Raw genomic sequence first — 19,475 nt, forward strand, 5'->3', positions numbered from 1 at the left:
ATTGTCACCTTCAAAATAACTTCCTTCTGAAGCCAAACAGCGCTGGAGAAGTTTCTTTCACTCCTCATAGCAGTGCTCGAACTCCGATATACTGGAATAGCCTTCAGCTGGTCGGTTACAGCCGTTTGAATGTTTTCGACTGTCCCAAAATGAGTTTCCTTGAAAAAATGACCCCCATTTTCTGGAACGTGTCATTACGGGTGTTTGAGTACGGCCCAGAAACCAAGCGCCAGAGCATGGAGTGGCACACTTCAACCTCTCCAAGGCCTAAAAAAAGCAAGGATAGTGTTCAGGCCACATTATAAGTTTTGGAGTGTACTGTACCCGAAGTTAAATTATAATTTAAAATATTAAAATAAATTCTAGAAGGGCTACAGTCTATGCTGTTTGCTGCCTAACAGCAAACAAAAAAGTTAAACTTTGCACCTTGTTGCTGTGCCCAGCAACAAGAGTCAGTACTCAGTAGTAGTACGGTGCCAGCCACATACGAGCAGACATCAGGGCTTAGTCGGAGTATTGTTTACCTCGCCTATCCCTTGCTCAATTTCTTTGCATTGTCTTATACTTACGTTTTGTACAATTACAACGTTTATGATTATACTTGTACAATTACAACGGTTATAATTATATTTGTGCAAGTACAACGTCTTTGTTATTAATTTGCAAATCAAGAACAAAATAGTGAGTGCAAGTGCGGTAGTGGAAGGCTCGAACGTTTCCGCCTACGATAACGCCTCGTACATGTACGTGAGCAGTTCCGGCGTCCAGCAGGCGCATACCTACGATTATCGTCCGTAGAGAAGCACACCATATATAGCCAGCGGCTTAGCCTAATGGTAGCGTGAGCGACTGCTGACACTAACGCTTCACACCGCAGGTTCGATTCTCACCAGCATCAAATCGGTATTTAGACTTTTTTACTTTACTTTTTATTCCATAAAATAATTATTTTCACATTTTTATGTTTTGGGCATCCATTCCAACCTTATAATTTAACTTCAATTATAATTATAAGTGCTAAGTGGTAATTGTGGTCATTTTCTCTGTATTTAAGGACCCTCCAATCCCCATTGGGCCTACCTTCTTTAAACAGGGTGCGGAAATAGTAAGGTTCCGCACGGAACCCTATCACGCCCCGACATTTTCTGGCGCCCGAACAGGGACACAAACCCTACATTTCGGCACTGCCCGAATAGTAAATGTTTATTAACAACAACAAAATTAATAATAATAATAAATATTTATTAAAATACTTATTTCATTTTATTTTTATTTCTTTTTCTCGCCCCGCGAATTAGTACAGTCTGATTCTACTTTTATTCTCTATCTTCCGGCATTCCGGAAGTATGCAAATTATTCTTTAATAACTATTGGGCATTACCAATCATTCAGTTATTATATTTATTTAAAACCACAATTACCACTTAAACCTTTGCGTCTACATTAGACTTAATATTAATTGTGAGCTTCAAGCGCTATTAAAAATCTAATTGAATTACACTTAATTCTTTACGTCTACATTAGACTTTATTATAAATTTTGAATTGTTTAAACGCAATTAATAATTTAATCGAATTACATTTAATTCAATAATAATTATTTCTATTATTTCTTCATTTTAAAAAGTGTTTTGTATTCATTCTTGATTATAGTTTATAATATTTGGCTCATTTAGCCCTTTGTTTATTAATAGTTAGTTCTCAAAACAGAATTTATCTTTCTGGAATACTGTTTATTGTACGCTGGCCATAACATATCTCCCTTCCGCTCATCGCAGAAAAAATATTTAACTATTGGCAGCATTTTCATATAATTGCTTTGTGTTTACTTCAACTTTCCGCATTTCTCTTCTGGTTCTAGGGATTTTATTTTGATTTTCTAGCAGTTCATCAATTCTATTGCTCAGAATGGAAGGCCTTACCCCCGAACGAACCGCAGAGTTCACTCATCTGAAGTCAAAACTTCAAAACTTAGCTCATGAGATTAAAGCTCTTTTAGAACAAGGGCGATCCATCACTGAGGACCCTTCCCAATTATTTCTATTCAAGGGTATGTACAAGAAGTTAGATTCTTATTTTGACACCTTCCAGTCTACATGGGATAAAATAATAGAGCTAGTACTCTCCTGGCAGTTAACTAGCCTCTTTCCCAGTCAACAAGATAAACAATTACAGCAGACTGTGAAACGCTATTATTATGAAATTAGCGCCATATATGAGCATCACATGAATCCAACTCCTGTTGCAGCTCCTGCGCCAGCATCTGGCCAGGCTTCAACCTTAAGCGAATCACGTATTATAAGAGCTCAGTATCCTAAGATAAATCTTCCTACCTTTGATGGGAACCAGGCAGAATGGCCGCTCTTTCGCGACACTTTCACTGCCCTTATTCATTCAGATGCTTCTTTATCTGGAATTGAAAAGTTTCTTTTCCTTATTTCATGCCTTAAGGGTCCAGCCCTCACCTTAATTAAGGGGATAGACATTGAGGAGGCCAACTATTCTCAAGCCTGGCACTTGCTCAATGCCACCTATAATGACAAGCGCAGATTGGCGAATAAATACCTCAAGACGGTATTGGATTATACCCCTCTTAAAAACAAGCCAACTTCCAATTCCATTAAGCATCTACTGACTACTGTTGTTGAGTGCATCGATTCCTTCCGGAAGTTAAAAATTCCTCAAGCGGACGACTACTTATTATTCTATCTGGTCCTCCGTTGCTTAGATAAGGGCACAAGGACAGCCTTTGAAACGCAGTACGCGCGCACAGAATTTCCCACCTATCAAAATCTTATAGATTTTATTAGAATAGAGTGGAGGTCCTCGGAACTAACTAATGAGGACTCAGGCCCTCCCTCAAATCCATTGCGACCTAGTCACCCTCCGACAAACGGAAGGGGAGGTACATCTCATGCGTCTCTTCTTGTTGATAACAAGGTTGTAGGCAATCCGCCATTACAAAGGAAGAAAACGTATCCTGATTCATCTAAGGCTGCCCGAATATCATGTCCTGTTTGCAAATCGGCCCATGGTCTATATCAATGTGACCCTTTCCGCAAGGCTTCTCCTTCAGAGCGCATCAAGCTGCTAAAGGATTGGAAGGGCTGCACCAACTGTCTTTCCGCTAAGCATGGGAAGGATTCATGCAGTTCACAAAGAAGATGCCAGCTTTGCGCTAAAATGCATCATACTTGGCTACACCTTTCGCAACCTCCAACACAACCTACTCCTTCCGCATCCTCTACAGTACCAAGTACTAGCGGCATAACCTTGGGTACTCAAAACACTCACACAGAGGTTCTGTTGGGCACAGCTGTGATTGAAGTGCAATCCGCCCAAGGCCGTTACCAAAGGGTGCGCGCGGTCCTTGATAATGGAAGTCAGCACTCGTTTATGACCCTCGACTGCGCTACGAGGTTAGGCCTGATCCCGCAGCCCTATGCACAATGCATATCCGGCATTGGTCAGGCACCCCTTAGTGGCATAGTGGGCAAATTGACCTGTCACATTCGATCAGCGCTCTACTCAGATCTTCGCGCAGACTTGGCCCCAGAGGTCATAGTAGTCACGCGCATTACTGGCCCTCTCCCTCATAAGCAACTTCCTTCCGAATTGCTAAATTTGTATAGATCATATGTACTCGCCGACGAAGAATTCTGGAAGCCAGCTCCAATCGAATTCTTGCTAGGAGGCGATCTATTCTATGACATAATCAAAGGGAAGCCTCTTACGTTAGGTCCTGATTCACCTAAGCTACTTCCAACAATATTCGGTTTTGTGGCAGCGGGCCCCACTAAAACCTCCACCTTATGCCAAGAGTCATCCACTCTATTAGCGCCTTCCACTAGTGATATGGAGAACATCATGGCAAGGTTTTGGGAAGTGGAAGAACTGCCTAAAACACGCATTGTGTCAGAGGAAGAAAATGCTTGCGAATCCCATTTCATTTCTACTCATAGTAGAACCCCTGAGGGACGCTACATAGTGTCTTTACCATTCAAAGATTCCATCTGTAACTTGGATAACCCCAGGCAGCAAGCGCTAACCCGGTTTTTTAACTTGGAAGCCAAGCTCGAAAGAAATGCCTCATTAAAAGAGCAGTATCATGCCTTCATGATGGGATACCTAACATTAGGCCACATGAAGGTAGCCCCTTCGGACACTTCCCTTTACACCATTCCTCACCATGCGGTATACAAAGAACAGAATGGCCAGATGAAATTACGCGTTGTATTTGACGCATCATGCAGCACTCGAGGTGGATCGCTAAACGATCATCTGTTTGCTGGTCCTAAGCTACAGCTGGATATAGGCGATGTCATCACTAGCTTGCGCGTACATCAGTTCGTTTTTATTGCCGACATAGTCAAAATGTATCGCCAGATCCTGTTGGATCCAAGCGACAGAAAGTATCAGCACATCCTGTGGAGATTCAACCCAGACGAACCCCTGCAAGAGTACGAGTTATGTACGGTCACTTATGGTGAGAAGGCCTCTGCCTTCTTGGCCCAGAGAACCCTCAAACAGCTGGTGCATGACGAAGGCGACTCATATCCTCTAGCTTCAAGAGCTCTACTCGAGGATATTTACGTTGACGACATCGCCACTGGGGCATCGACCATCGAGGGTGTCATGCGCCTTAAAGAAGAGCTCGTTACCCTGCTGGGCAAGGGAGGTTTCCACTTGAGTAAATGGGCCTCCAACTCCCTAGATTTATTGCATACTCTCCGCGAGGATGAAATTGGTGATCCCTGTATAGCCCTGTCCGACGATAGCCACGCTATCAAGATACTCGGCATTCAATGGAGCCCCAGCGAGGACGTGCTTTCATATCAAATACGCATTCCACCTTTGAAACTCACCAAGAGAGCGATCCTATCCGCCATTGCCCGCATCTATGACCCCCTGGGATATTTAGCCCCGGCAATTTTCTTCGCTAAGACGCTTCTCCAGGACCTTTGGGTAGCGAAAATTGGTTGGGATGAGGTAGGCCCCTCACAAATCGTGAACAAGTGGCAATTGTTCGTAGACCAGCTTAGCTGTTTAAGCGAAATAAAGCTTCGCCGCCACTTCACGTCACCAAACGCCACGCTACACCTAATAGTAGGTTTCAGCGATGCTTCACAGCGAGGCTATTCAGCTGTTCTATATTTGCTAGCCACGCTTCCCGAGGGTGTCCAAGCATCCCTGCTCAAGGCAAAAACAAAGCTTGCACCCATCAAGCCAACCACAATCCCGCGCCTAGAGCTGTGTGGAGCATTACTTCTCAGCAAGCTCTTCCACTCATGTCAAGGGCTGGTGACCAGGTTAGGCATCAGAGAATCCATCTTCTTCACAGACTCTCAGGTGGTGCTGGGTTGGCTTTCCACTCCACCAGAGTTGCTTAACACGTACGTAGCCCACAGAATTGTCGCTATATTGGACAATACCCAGAGAAACCAATGGAAGTATGTGCCATCCCAGGAAAATCCTGCAGATTGCGCATCGCGAGGCACTCTTCCAGGTGAACTTCTCCACCATCCTCTATGGTGGGCGGGGCCCTCTTGGCTGCGTACCATACCGAGTAATTGGCTCGAGCCAATCGCTCCACACGACCAACCTCTTCCTGAACTTAAATTAAAAAACATCACCGCGCTCAATACCACATCTGACTCAGACGCATTCGACTGGATTGAGCGTTTCAGTACGTACCCCAAGCTGGTGCGTAGCACTGCCTATGTCCTAAGGTTCATAAACAAGTTGCAACACCGTGCACTGCCCATTGGCCCTATATCGCTTCCCGAATATAGGAAGGCCGGAAAGCTTCTTGTAAAGCTTGCACAACGCTGCTATGTGACCTTTGACGGTAAGGTAGTAAACCTTAGATCCCTTTCCTCCCTGCGTCCATTCATTGACCAGGAAGGCCTTTTGAGGGTGGGTGGACGACTCGAACACTCTCGCCTCCCATATGATGCCAAGCATCCTTACATTATCCCCTCCAAATCTCACCTTACACAATTGTTGATTGATCATTATCATTTAACCTATCTGCATGCAGGAAGCACAGCGCTCCAAGCCATGCTGCAGACTAGGTACTGGATCCCCGGAGCCAGGGGAATAATTCGCCGCCGCGTCTTCCATTGCGTTACATGCTACAAGACAACGCGTGCTCCTCAAGCTCCCCTTATGGGCAATCTGCCCTCCTCACGACTTGAGGAGGGGCAGGTGTTCGCTCGCGTTGGCGTAGATTTTGGAGGTCCGTTCTACATACGTGAATCCTTGCGGCGAAAGGCTGCTCTCGGGAAGGCATACTTATGCCTATTTGTCTGTATGTCCACTAAAGCCGTGCACCTGGAACTAGTATCCAAGTGCACAACTGACGCCTTTCTGGCAGCACTCGAACGCTTTGTCAGCAGAAGAGGAAAGCCGGCGCACATCTATTCGGATTGTGGTACAAATTTCATCGGCTCGGCTCATCGCCTCAGAAAATTAATGGTGCTACTTAGGTCGGCTCAAGCGCAAGAACGGATCACTCAATATACCGTGCCTCAGGAGATTGAGTGGTCTTTCAATCCACCTTCAGCTCCCCACTTTGGAGGGCTATGGGAGGCCGGCATCAAGTCCTGTAAAACCATCTTACACAAGGTGATTGGGGAGAACGCGCTTACTTACGAAGAACTGGCTACATTGTTCTGCAGAATAGAAGGCATCCTCAACTCTAGACCCCTTATACCTATGGGATCCGACCCAGATAACATAGCTTGTCTGACTCCAGGGCACTTCCTCATCGGAAGATCCATAACCGCCTTACCCGAGGAGCACTCTCCTGGGAGCACAAGACTATCTCAGCGCTGGCAACTTATTCAGGACAAAACGCAGCATTTCTGGAATCGGTGGCGCATGGAGTACCTCCATTTCCTCCAGCAACGCCAGAAGTGGCTAAAGAGCACCCCTAATATTCTGGTGGGAGATTTGGTTATCCTCAAAGAGCCCAATTCCCCACAGAAATCTTGGCCATTAGCTAGAGTCACAGAAACACATCCCGGCAGCGACGGTATAGTCCGGGTAGTTACGATACGGACTAAAACCGGCACCTACAAGAGGCCCGTAGCCAAATTGGTTCCTTTGGCGCCTCTTAACCAACAATCCTAACTATCAAATTAATACATTCAAGCCGTGCGCAATGCACCAGCTTGCTTACTGATGCCAAGCATCCATATCATTCCCTTTATTTAACTTTCATTTCAATCTATCAAGTCTTTCCATAGCGACCGAACTGCAGCTTTACAACCCTTGGTAAACTCCTTCTCCTAGCCTTACTACCCCTTGAACCAGAATAGGCCATCTTCCGCGGATCTCGCTGCTTCACAATGAACTATAGATCTTGGAAAATTTAATATAATTTTGGTGGGCGGTATGTTCAGGCCACATTATAAGTTTTGGAGTGTACTGTACCCGAAGTTAAATTATAATTTAAAATATTAAAATAAATTCTAGAAGGGCTACAGTCTATGCTGTTTGCTGCCTAACAGCAAACAAAAAAGTTAAACTTTGCACCTTGTTGCTGTGCCCAGCAACAAGAGTCAGTACTCAGTAGTAGTACGGTGCCAGCCACATACGAGCAGACATCAGGGCTTAGTCGGAGTATTGTTTACCTCGCCTATCCCTTGCTCAATTTCTTTGCATTGTCTTATACTTACGTTTTGTACAATTACAACGTTTATGATTATACTTGTACAATTACAACGGTTATAATTATATTTGTGCAAGTACAACGTCTTTGTTATTAATTTGCAAATCAAGAACAAAATAGTGAGTGCAAGTGCGGTAGTGGAAGGCTCGAACGTTTCCGCCTACGATAACGCCTCGTACATGTACGTGAGCAGTTCCGGCGTCCAGCAGGCGCATACCTACGATTATCGTCCGTAGAGAAGCACACCATATATAGCCAGCGGCTTAGCCTAATGGTAGCGTGAGCGACTGCTGACACTAACGCTTCACACCGCAGGTTCGATTCTCACCAGCATCAAATCGGTATTTAGACTTTTTTACTTTACTTTTTATTCCATAAAATAATTATTTTCACATTTTTATGTTTTGGGCATCCATTCCAACCTTATAATTTAACTTCAATTATAATTATAAGTGCTAAGTGGTAATTGTGGTCATTTTCTCTGTATTTAAGGACCCTCCAATCCCCATTGGGCCTACCTTCTTTAAACAGGGTGCGGAAATAGTAAGGTTCCGCACGGAACCCTATCACGCCCCGACAGATAGCGAAGTCGAAGATCAAATGCATGCTGATTTGTTGTTTCGATATCCACGGAATCGTCCACAAAGAGTTTCTACCACAAGGTCAAACGGTCAATCAACACTTTTACCGAGAGGTTCTTGAAAGACTTCGAAAAAGGGTCATTCTCGTGTGAGACCCAAACATCAAGAACAAGTGGGTGTTGCATCACGGGTAATGCTCCTTGTCACATGGCAATTTCAATAAACCAGAGTTTTTGGCCAGTAAAAACATTCCTGTGACTCCTCAGCCTCCTTATTCGCCTGACTTGAGTCCTTGTGACTTTTTTCTCTTCCCGAAGTTGAAAAATCACCTCAAGGGAACTCATTTTGGGACAGTCGAAAACATTCAAAAACGGCTGTAACCGACCAGGTGAAGACTAATTCCAGTATCGAAGTTCGAGCACTGCTATGAGGAGTGGAAGAAACGTCTCCAGCGCTGAGTGGCTTCAGAAGGAAGTTATTTTGAAGGTGACAATATAGAATTGTAATTCTTTTTGAATAAAAAAATTTTAAAAAAATCAGTCTCATTACTTAATTTACAGACCTCGTAGTTCCAGCTCTGTGTATTTTTTTGTAGCAACAGTGCCAATTTGTAGCATAAACGGTGGAGAAAGGTAGCGTTCCTCCAGTGCCCTGTGAGTAGAGAAATATCAACAGTACTTTCTAGACTTTGGATCTAACAAATCCATTAAATTTCTTTAATGGAAGATTTCGGCGTCAATAGTAAATTTACAAACAATTAGACCTAAAAACAACCAACTACAAACCTCATGTTCAATTGTGTGTTTGATTTTTCTTATATTCATATCTTTTGTAAATATCTCGAAAGTATAAAATTATATCATTATTATTTATGGAAAAATTAATCATCCAATTCTCTTTGTTATTATACAAATTTGCAAACTTAATAATAACTGCTCGTACTGTTTATACTTTGTCATGTGTATATATTTGCACAAGTTTGGAAACTTTGTATACGTTAGGATTTATTTAATAAAGCCATGTCTGAATTGTGTAAAGTTGCTTGTGAGAGTTCACTAACAAATTGTTTCAGTCATTATTTAATCCTAAACTTTATATAGTAAGTTATAGAATGTTTTATTTTTTCGGAAAAGTTTACTGAATTAATTTGTCTCTCTCTCATTTTTTTTCATTAAACTGAATTAGCAGCTCCAAAATATTTTAACAAGTCTTGTACTGCATTGTTTAAATTCCAAATGAAGTTCGGAATAATAAGAAAAAATATGAAAATTCCTAAAATTAATTAACCAAAAATGTTTTAGTCAAAAAGTTTAAACCAATATAAATATTTGATGTAGTAAAGAGTACGAGGGTCGTTTGAAAAGTCCGTGCAAAGTCAGAGAGATAGCACCACTGGCGCATATCGAGGTTATGTTTAGTTAGTAGCATCTCTTGGAAGAACACATACCAAGTTTCAGCCAGATCGGTCTATTTCTTTGTGTTTGGCATTCGTTTGAATCGAGAAAGTCGAGTGATTTTCAAAAAATGGACGAAAAAGAATTTCGTGTGTTGATTAAACACTACTTTATGAAAGGCAAAACGCCTCAGGAGACTAAAGAGAAGCTTGATAAACATTATGGTGACTCTGCACCTTCGATTAGAACAGTTTATAAGTGGTTTCAAAATTTTCGGAGTGGCCATATGGGCACAAGTGACGCTGAACGTACTGGACGCCCTGTTGAGGTTACTACTCCAGAAATCATTGATAAAATCCATGATATGGTGATGGATGACAGAAGAGTGAAGGTGCGTGAGATTGCTAGTGCTCTGGGCATCTCGAATGAACGGGTACATAATATTTTGCATCAACATTTGGACATGACAAAGCTATCCGCAAGATGGGTGCAGCGATTGCTCACGCTTGACCAAAAACGAAATCGTGTGAAGTGTTGCAAGGACGGTTTGCAGCTGTTCCAGAAGAATCCGCAGGACTTAAAGCGTCGTTTCGTCACTGTGGATGAAACATGGATACATCACTACACTCCTGAGACCAAAGAACAATGGGTTACCAAGGGGGAATCTGCGCCAAAAAAGGCGAAGACCGTTCCTTCGGCCGGAAAGATGATGGCGACTGTCTTTTGGAATTCGCAAGGAATAATCCTCATCGACTATCTGGAAAAGGGTAAAACTATTACAGGTGCATATTATTCATCGTTATTGGACCGTTTGAAAACCGAGCTGCAAGAAAAACGCCCACGATTGGACCCACAAAAAAGTCCTTTTCCATCACGACAACGCACCAGCTCACACCTCAGCAGTTGTGGTCGCAAAATTAATGGAAATAGGGTTCCAACTCGTTTCACATCCTCCCTATTCTCCAGACTTGGTCCCTCGGACTACTATTTGTTCCCCAATATGAAGAAATGGCTGGCGGGAAAAAGATTTTATTCAAACGAGGAGGTGATTGCAGAAACGAATGGCTATTTTTCAGACTTGGACAAATCCTATTATTCTGAAGGGATCAACAAACTTGAGCAGCGTTGGACGAAGTGTATAAGGCTGGAAACATAGTGGAGCGGCGAGCAAAGCGGCGATGATAGCGAGGAGCAAAGCAGCGAAATCAAACACAAGTAAACATATGGGACCGCGCATAGTGGCGAGCAAAGCGAAGATAGAGCAACTCTATCTATTTCTAGTTTTTGTTTTTGCCGCTTCGCTCTTCGCTATCATCGCCGCTTTGCTCGCCGCTCCACTATGTTTCCAGCCTAAGCCTAAAAGGAGACTATGTTGAAAAATAAAAAAGGTTTACCCCAAAAAATTAAGTAGTTTTTATTTTTGCACGGACTTTTCAAACGACCCTCGTATTATTTGATTTACTTTCTTTCAAAGTCATTAGCTTCGCCAATTTAACTTTATCGGCAAAAGCTAAACGAAATTTGGACCAAGTTTACACAGTTACTTGGTCTGCTTAAGCGAAGAATGCTAAAAAATATAATGGTACTTTTTTGTTTGTTTCCTGAAAGGAATGTATGACTGGGTTTAGTAATGTTTGGCTCAAATTCGACAGATTTTTGTCATTATTATTTTAAGATTTCTTAAGAATAAAAAGATGTTATTTCGAAATTTGAGAGTTGTAGGTGTAGTCACATTTTCCTGTAAAATTCAAACATGCAATTTTACATGTATTCAAAGGCTCAGGTGGACCAAATTCGAAATATAATAAATTGCTTCCAGCAATTTTTTTCCTTTTGTGAGATACGAGTATTTTGTTTTCTAAATATCCCTTATTCTGAATTAGGGGACTTCATAAGCGGTTATTTCCAGTGAAATTTTATATTCCTAGTCGAATTTGCCATAATCACAATACTTTCTTAAATATGCTGAGAGAATGTTTATAAAGAAATGTTCCTTTTCCCAATTTCCACATAATTAATTTCATATTAAGAGATTTGTTTACAATGATTTCTAACCTGTCTTCAGAGAAAACGTTTATTTTGTTAAATATAGTGAAACCTTCTGTTTTCACTCCAAAGTGGTTAGTAAAATAACATATGTGTCTAAGTTATAGCCAAAGTTGAGGTTAATAGTGTTAAACCTAGTCTAAAGTTCCTGAAATTTAAGAGTTCAAAGTGAGATATACTGAAAGCAATTATACAGTTTATTATAGTACGAAATTCTAATTGTAAGAAAATTTGACTTTGTAACTTTTTTAAGTGAGATAAATTGTGTGGGCATTTTCACTAAATACTAATTTCAATCTAATGGTTCACCACAAATTTTGTCTCAGTTTACAATTTTGACTTCTAAAAATTCTTTATAATTCTACCAAATGGAGCAATTTATAACAGAAACCGGTACTCTGAAGGTAATGTTCTCTTATACTGATAAATTATCTTTTTATGTTTAGTAATTTTCTTTGAAAAAAGAAAAATGAAAAATGGACCTAGAAGTAGGGCGAAGTAATAATATTAGTAAAGAAGCTAATCTTATTTCTAGATAATGAAATATTGCTAGGCCATTATTAAAATTTAATAAAACATCATTTTCATCATTATTTTTACTTCTTTTTCAAGACTTTTATCTTTATTTAATATTTATTAATAGCGATGATTTATTCAGTATTATGTCTCGAACTTCAGTAAATTTTTAGTTTAAATTCCAGACTGGTGTGATGGATGATAAAATTTTTAATCGTCTTAACTAAGTTAAAAGAAAATGTTTATAAATACTGGAGCACATTTCTTGATTTTCGATTTTTTAAATGTGATTGTCAGCGCGTGAACGTTGACACCCCAAAGCGTAGCGTAAAACCGGAAGTGACGAAGCGGGTCACAATAATCGTGAATAGGTCACACCTGAATACCTGCAAATATATATATAGAGTAGAGCAGAGGTAGGAATGAGTAACACTTACCCTTGCGGCCGGATGTGAAGCTCCTGAAGCGCAGTGCTAGAAGTATAAGGGCGAATGCCAGGACAGCGGATATGGTAGAGGTATAAGCGTCTCTAAGGAAAGCGGAAATAGTACATGTATATGCGTCTAGAAGGAAAGCGGAAATAGTAACTGTATATACTTGTCTGAGGGTTAAGCGTAGCGTGGAGGAAGAGGGAAATCTCAGGAAAGGCGTAAGGAGAGGACGAACCTTGCACCGGAAGCGGGTCCACGGAGTGGCCCGCGAAGCGTAGAATTATTGGGGTGATGTCCCTGGATGTCAATCGAGTGATGGTACGTGTATACCACCAAGGCGGAAGCGAAGCGTAGCAGCGTAGAGAAGCGGTAAGAAGCACAGTAAAACCAGCAGGCTCAAAGGCACATACAGCAGACCAAGCACCGTACAGGACGCTGGTCAGTAGCGGACTCTCTCAATAGATAAGGAGGTGACCCTATGGTCTAAGAGAAGGTAGAGGGGGTAGTTGGGCAGCGTGAGAATGGCATAGAATAACATCGAAAATAAGTTAAAATATATACAATGCTGAAAGTCCAACCAGTGGAGGCGAACGTCAGTACGCGCGCGGGCGATGGGCCGACCAGCGCGAAGTCATAGCCAGCCGAACTGGCCGAACGTCTCCGATCGCGACCGAACAGTGATCATGTTTTAAAAATGGAAGAGTTAGTCGCAAATGATTAAAGAATACCTCTAAAGAATATTTGTGGTTATTTTGCACCAAGGAGCTAAAACTTTGAGATCCACTATCCTCTGCAATGTTCAAACCAAATTTTAGGAAAGACCGTGAAAGAGAGAGACCAAACACTTGTCACATGCTGTCATTGTCGAAGAAGCATCAATGGAAGGTCTTTCGAAGAATTAGTTCAGCGGTATGCCCGGACTAGAAGTAAATAGTAAAGCAAAAGCGAAATGCATCCTATGCTCAAGGCTATTTGCTTTCGGAAAATGATTATAAAAATGATTTAAATCTAGGTTTGCTTCATTATGAGCTAGTTGACAGTTTTAAATATCTAGGATCGCTTGTCACTGCTAAAAGTAATGTGTGTTAATACATGCCAAGATTTCTGTCGGTATAGTAGCTTTTTTTTCAGAAAGTACGGCTGTATGAAGGATATAAAAAGCGATAAAGTGTTGATCTATAAATTAATTTTAGACGAATAGTTTCCTATAGGAGTAAACATGGGGACTCTTGCGAAAGAGAATGAATTGCAGCTAAGAAGTTAATATATGAAAGTGCTTCTTAGAAGGATTTGAGGCCTTACTTAAGAAGGTGATGAATGGCGAATAAGGACTAACAGAGAAGTTAAAGACCTGTTGCAGATCAGAACATGGTTGGCCTTATCAAAAAAAAGAAAGATTTTTTTTTACTAGGATCACTTGGAGCGCATGGGAAACGAGAGAATAGTCAAAAAATCTGTTCCTAGTCTATCCCAGGCTTAGCTAGAAGGCGAGGAAGGCTTCGAATGAAATGGTTTGACAGCGTTGTGGATGGTGTGAAGATATAAAAGGAGAAAAGATGAAGATCAGAATTACCAGAAATTCGTTGAGGAGGCCAAAGATCTTCATGAGCGCCAAACAAGTAGAAGAATGGAATCAAAATAATTTAGTGAACTCTGAATATTAGTCGTTATGATATTATTATTTCTTCAACCGCCAGGAATCAAATGCAATTCGTGTACGTTCTTTATTGTCTCCTCAGATCACAGGCCTTATTCCAAGAAAAAAAAAAGATTCGAGATTATCCTCACTAAATCTAACTAGAGATTCACAAGCTCGCTATAAGTAATGTAAGTAGTAAAGTAATCGCCTATTTTTACAGGCGGGGCTTTACGAGGGTCGTTTGAAAAGTCCGTGCAAAAATAAAAACTACTTAATTTTTTGGGGTAAACCTTTTTTATTTTTCAACATAGTCTCCTTTTAGGCTTATACACTTCGTCCAACGCTGCTCTAGTTTGTTGATCCCTTCCGAATAATAGGATTTGTCCAAGTCTGAAAAATAGCCATTCGTTTCTGCAATCACCACCTCGTTTGAATAAAATCTTTTTCCCGCCAGCTATTTCTTCATATTGGGGTACAAATAGTAGTCCGAGGGAGCCAAGTCTGGAGAATAGGGGGGATGTGAAACGAGTTGGAACCCTATTTCCATTAATTTTGCGATCACAACTGCTGAGGTGTGAGCTGGTGCGTTGTCGTGATGGAAAAGGACTTTTTTGTGGGCCAATCGTGGGCGTTTTTCTTGCAGCTCGGTTTTCAAACGGTCCAATAACGATGAATAATATGCACCTGTAATAGTTTTACCCTTTTCCAGATAGTCGATGAGGATTATTCCTTGCGAATCCCAAAAGACAGTCGCCATCATCTTTCCGGCCGAAGGAACGGTCTTCGCCTTTTTTTGGCGCAGATTCCCCCTTGGTAACCCATTGTTTAGATTGTTCTTTGGTCTCAGGAGTGTAGTGATGTATCCATGTTTCATCCACAGTGACGAAACGACGCTTTAAGTCCTGCGGATTCTTCTGGAACAGCTGCAAACCGTCCTTGCAACACTTCACACGATTTCGTTTTTGGTCGAGCGTGAGCAATCGCGGCACCCATCTTGCAGATAGCTTTGTCATGTCCAAATGTTGATGCAAAATATTATGTACCCGTTCATTCGAGATGCCCACAGCACTAGCAATCTCACGCACCTTCACTCTTCTGTCATCCATCACCATATCATGGATTTTATCAATGATTTCTGGAGTAATAACCTCAACAGGGCGTCCAGAACGTTCAGCGTCACTTGTGCCCATATGGCCACTCCGAAAATTTTGAAACCACTTATAAACTGTTCTAATCGAAGGTGCAGAGTCACCCTAATGTTTATCAAGCTTCTCTTTAGTCTCCTGAGGAAGTTTGCCTTTCATGAAGTAGTGTTTAATCAACACACGAAATTCTTTTTCGTCCATTTTTTGAAAATCACTCGACTTCCTCGATTTAAACGAATGCCAAACACAAAGAAATAGACCGATCTGGCTGAAACTTGGTGTGTGTTCTTCTAAGAGATACTACTAACTAAACATAACCTCGATACGCGCCTGTAGTGCTATCTCTCTGACTTTGCACGGACTTTTCAAACGACCCTCGTACGTCCAACTACCAATTAGGTGTCGCGGACGGAGGCGACTAGCAAACTACTTTACTATTTCTCATTTAACCATTAGATAAAATTCAAGGCCAATCCGGGAATCGAACCCAGCACCACCATGCATATTAGCTTTTCAGGTCCCGCCTCCTAACCCGCTCGGCTACCGTGACGCCTTAGAAGCTCGTGCTATATTTCATGGATATTTTCATCATAGTGGATTACAAAATCTATAATTTTTTGTGATGGAGTACTTGATATTCCTCGCATCACATTAATAACCTAATATAAGATGAAAACATATTTACATACATAATTAGAGACTAGCATAGTGTCATATGAGACTAAATAAATCTATATCTTTAAGGTTTTGCAAGGCTTTCCTTGCATTGTCTTCATTATCGTCCAGTATCTCTTTCATGCTATTACCCATGTTTAACTTCCGCCTAGCCCATGTATATCTGGGTACATTCTACGAAAATATGATGGACGGATGGTATTACATTGCAGGTTCCACATATGGGTTGCTGCTCACCTCTAAAGATATAGCCATGGGTTAGCATCGTATGGCCTATTCTTAGTCTTGGAAGTATGACTTCTTCGTGGCGGGACTGTCTGCTTGAAGTCATCCATTTCAATGGTGTGGATTTAATATTTCTCAGCTTATTCATTAATGGAAGTGTTTCCCATTACCGTTTCCATTGCAATAAGGCTTGGGTGCGCAGATAAACCCTCCAATCCAACGGCAGAACATTTTCTTTTAGGCTGCATTCCTAGCGGCCTTATCGGCGATTTCATTGTATTTAATCCCCGAATGTCCGGGAGTCCATAGGAAAACGACTGTTTTTCGAATTTCAGCACAAAGATGCAGACTTTATGCACGGTCTGGATGAGTAGGCTGTCTGTATCCAACTTACATATCGCATCCAGAGAGTTTCGAGAATCTGAACAAATTAGAAATTTTCTTTCAGCGGAATCTATTATGTGTTCTAAAGCTTTGAAAATCGCAAAAAGTTCCGCTGTGAAGATAATAGAAATATTGTTCAGTGACCAGCTGTAACTCCTTCCATCTATCACCCAGGCCGATCCCACTCCTGTAGCCGTTTTAGAGCCGTCAGTGAAAATTTGCTTATAATTCACATACTTATTTCTCGTCCTTTCTAGAAACTTATTTCTATAAACGTAAGGAGGCGTATTATTCTTTACATACTTACTAAGAGTATAATCTGTTAGAGGCCTGTTATTAGAGGAAGGTGTCAGCGCGTGAACGTTGACACCCCAAAGCGTAGCGTTAGGCGGGGCGCTATGCGCCAGCGGATAAAACCGGAAGTGACGAAGCGGGTTACAATAATCGTGAATAGGTCACACTTGAATACATGCAAATATATATAGAGAGTAGAGCAGAGGTAGGAATGAGTACCACTTACCCTTGCGGCCGGAAGAGAAGCTCCTGAAGCGCAGTGCTAGAGGTATAATGCGAATGCCAGGACAGCGGATATGGTAGAGGTATAAGCGTCTCTAAGGAAAGCGGAAATAGTACATGTATATGCGTCTAGAAGGAAAGCGGAAATAGGAACTGTATATACTTGTCTGATGGTTAAGCGTAGCGTGGAGGAAGAGGGAAATCTCAGGAAAGGCGTAAGGAGAGAACGAACCTTGCACCGGAAGCGGGTCCACGGAGTGGCCCACGAAGCGTAGAATAATTGGGGTGATGTCTCTTGATGCCAATCGAGTGATGGTACGTGTATACTACCAAGGCGGAAGCGAAGCGTAGCAGCGTAGAGAAGCGGTAAGAAGCACAGTAAAACCAGCAGGCTCAAAGGCACATACAGCAGACCAAGCACCATACAAGACGCTGGTCAATAGCGGACTCCCTCAAGAGATAAGGAGGTGACCCTATGGTCTAAGAGAAGGTAGAGGGGGTAGTTGGGCAGCATGAGAATGGCATAGAATAACATCGAAAATAAGTTAAAATATATACAAAGCTTCAGAGAATAAGAATAAGGTTTTAAATATATACGACAAGCTGAAAGTCCAACCAGCGGAGGCGAACGTCAGTACGCGCGCGGGCGATGGGCCGACCAGCGCGAAGTCATAGCCATGGCCGAACGTCCCCGATCGCGACCGAACAGAAGGTATTAGCTCAGTTAGCTGCGGAGTAGGCTGTGAGGTTGGTTGGTACAAGAGTTCAAAATCGTACGTTTTACTCTTAGATTTGTTTTACCTAAGAGTCTCTACAGCGCATTATGAACAGGGTTGTCTAAGCGAAAGAATGCTACCCTGAGGTCGTATGTACTAGAAAGGATGTGGTAGTCATTGCCTTAAATGGAATTAAAGTGACAATTACTATCATTAAACAAATAATTGGATCCAAAATTGTGGACATAGCAGTGATTTCTGATTTATCTTTTACCAGAAATCTGCCCGTTTTTAACTTAGCTCACTATCTGAAGGACTAAATAACCTGACGAAGATAATTTGGTGACAGCAGACCTAAGTTTTATAAAGTGGATGTTAAATTTCTCTACACAAACCTGATGATTCATTCAATCTCTAAAGATGAATAATACGTACTCTGAATTCCATCTGATTTGAGAGTTACCGTAATGCTGACAAATGAAATCACTGATAACAAGCATTGTGAATCTAATAATGAGTTCTACACATACATTCTAGCTGGCTAAATAAATAACACAATAGCTTCGTTTGTTTTAGTGTATGGCAATACAATGAATCATCTGTAGTATAATTTCTCTTAAATTACTGGCCAAATTAAGTTTATCAGAACGCTATTCACATGGACTAGTTATCACCAGATTTATTATTTTCATTTAATCCATTTTGGTTTGTATAAAATTAATAGGATTTATTCAAAGTAATTTTAGAGAATCATAATAATTACTTACAATGATTTATGGTTGGCAAACTCTTTTATTTCATTGATGTAACTTTGCTAGGTCAAGGGAAATCTGGGTGTTAGTCTGACAGACAATACCAAAAAAGTCCAGAGGGAGAGATAGTGAAAAGGGGTTATTAGTGCCTGGAATTTTAATTAAGAGTATTAACTGGCATAACAATGACCATCTAATGTTCTTCAACCAAATAAATGGTTTAATTTTCCAAGTTGGTAGAAGTTTGTGGTTGTAAAAAGCATTTCTGCATATGGATGGTTCACACATTTTGTGTGACATTAAACGGAAGATATGTGAAATAGATTTAAACTCTGTACCAAGTTGTCTATGTCATGGAGATGGTGTTAAATGGCCACTAATAACATGGGATAACATTACTGCCTCCTCTATATACTGTTTACACTGTAATATCTTCGTGAATAATGCGATGAGAGCTTTATGTTTACATAGTTAGATTACAACGGCAATATTGAGATTGCTAAACTTTAGCATTTCTCTTAGGTTAGTTCATATTTCTTTACCTATAATTGTTATAATATGTGGAATTTTTATTTTATACACTTATATTATTAAACATTAAGTTCTAATCAGATTATTGCAAAATAATAGTTCGAATTTTATTTTAATAATTTCGAATCAAAATTGCACTATTTTACACTTTGTTTAGATGTTATTTTTGATGGAACGTGGCTGTGATTTTTTAATAATAATTTTTATAACAGGGTCATTCCATGTCAAATCAACACGGGGTCTGAACCTC

At 41.0% G+C, this 19,475-nt stretch overlaps 1 protein-coding gene and 1 long non-coding RNA gene across 8 annotated transcripts in view; both read left to right on the plus strand.

Annotated features, from left to right (window-relative positions):
- LOC141447210 (calcitonin gene-related peptide type 1 receptor-like) overlaps positions 1 to 19,475 on the plus strand; it is a 444,034-nt gene that overhangs the window by 371,508 nt on the left and 53,051 nt on the right. The gene's annotated exons all lie outside the window — the stretch shown is intronic.
- LOC141447218 (uncharacterized) lies at positions 290 to 8,042 on the plus strand. Its single transcript, XR_012454215.1, has 2 exons — positions 290 to 903; positions 7,785 to 8,042. It is a non-coding gene; the product is annotated as an uncharacterized lncRNA (long non-coding RNA).

This window comes from Rhodnius prolixus, unplaced genomic scaffold (assembly GCF_049639745.1).
Source record: "Rhodnius prolixus isolate KJV_2025 unplaced genomic scaffold, Rpr scaffold_7, whole genome shotgun sequence".
NCBI classification, from domain to species: Eukaryota; Metazoa; Arthropoda; class Insecta; order Hemiptera; family Reduviidae; genus Rhodnius; species Rhodnius prolixus.